The sequence below is a fragment of the Propithecus coquereli genome, unplaced genomic scaffold, assembly GCF_000956105.1.
Source record: "Propithecus coquereli isolate 6110/MARCELLA unplaced genomic scaffold, Pcoq_1.0 Scaffold212, whole genome shotgun sequence".
NCBI classification, from domain to species: Eukaryota; Metazoa; Chordata; class Mammalia; order Primates; family Indriidae; genus Propithecus; species Propithecus coquereli.
The window spans coordinates 1765817-1767369 of NW_012146301.1; the positions used below are offsets into that span (position 1 = coordinate 1765817).

The window sequence follows — 1553 nt, forward strand, 5'->3', positions numbered from 1 at the left end:
GTGATCCAATAGAACTTTGATTTTACTTACAAAAGCAGATAGCAGAGCTGGCTTGGCCCATGGGGCATGGTTTGCTGGCCTCTGTTCTAGATAGAATTCCTTACTGGATTTTGTCATACGGCTATCTTCTCCCACTCTGTCTATGGTGTCCTTTGTTGACCAGAACAACTTAACCTCGATAGGTTCAAATCCGTCGAATTTTTGCCTCATAGCTTATGCCTTTAGAATGTATGTAAGAAATTCTTCCCAACCTCAAGATGACAAAGTTAGGAGTGACCTTCAGCGGGGCTCCTACCACCATGTTCTCTCGGGCAGGTGTCACAGGGGGTTTCGGCCTGGGCCTTGCAGCCGTAATGGGTCCAAGTTCGAAATATGGCAACTTTGAAAGATATTACCAGGTGACTAAAGTCCATCAAAAACATCCAGAAAATTACCAAGTGTATGAAAATGGTAGCAGCAGCAAAATACGCCCGAGCTGAGAGGGAGCTGAAACCAGCTCGAGTGTACAGAATAGGATCTTTGGCTCTGTATGAAAAAGCTGATATTAAGGCGCCCGAAGACAAGAAGAAGCACCTCCTTATTGGTGTGTCCTCAGATAGAGGGCTCTGTGGTGCTATCCATTCCTCAGTTGCTAAGCAGATGAAAAGTGAGGTGGCTATGCTCACAGCGGCCGGGAAAGAAGTTATGATTGTTGGAATTCGTGATAAAATCAGGGACATACTTCATAGGACTCATTCTGACCAGTTTCTGGTGACATTCAAAGAAGTGGGAAGAAAGCCCTCAACTTTCGGAGATGCGTCAGTCATTGCCCTTGAGTTACTAAATTCTGGATATGAGTTTGATGAAGGCTCTATCATCTTTAATCGGTTCAGGTCTGTCATCTCCTATAAGACAGAAGAAAAACCCATCTTCTCCCTTAATACCATTGCAAGTGCTGAGAGTGTGAGTATCTACAATGATATTGGTGTCGATGCGCTGCAGAATTACCAAGAATACAATCTGGCTAACATCATCTACTACTCTTTGAAGGAGTCTACCACCAGTGAACAGAGTGCTAGGATGACAGCCATGGACAACACCAACAAGAACGCTTCTGAGATGATTGATAAATTGACTTTGACATTCAACCACACCACCAAACTGTCATCACAAAAGAGTTGATTGAAATTATCTCTGGTGCTGCAGCTCTGGATTCATGAAAATCAAGTTCCATCCTCAGATAAGAGGTAAAGAAGGAAAATTCAGCCAGCTGATTGGTTTTTAATGTACCGCTGTTTTGTCAGAAGAAGTTGTTGCTCCATTGTTTGAATTACTGAAGATAGCATGATATTTGTAAATTATCTTACAATAAACAAATTAAGGAAAAAAAAGATGACAAAGTTATTGAACATTTTTTCCTATTGGTTTTATATTTTTACGTTCACATTTAAATTTTGGATTATCTAAAATTGACCTTTGTATCTAGTGTTTATTTTCCTCCATAGAGTAAACCAGTTTTCCTAGCACCACCTAGTACGTAATCTGTCCTTCCCTTCAGGTTGGTGGTGTTGTCC

The 1553-nt window shown here is 41.3% G+C and overlaps 1 pseudogene across 1 annotated transcript; it reads left to right on the top strand.

Moving 5' to 3' along the window:
* The first annotated feature begins 299 nt into the window (after window positions 1–299).
* LOC105810461 lies at window positions 300–1161 on the top strand (annotated as a pseudogene). Its single transcript, XR_001137492.1, has one exon. The product of XR_001137492.1 is annotated as an ATP synthase subunit gamma, mitochondrial-like (transcript).
* Window positions 1162–1553: the final 392 nt, after the last annotated feature.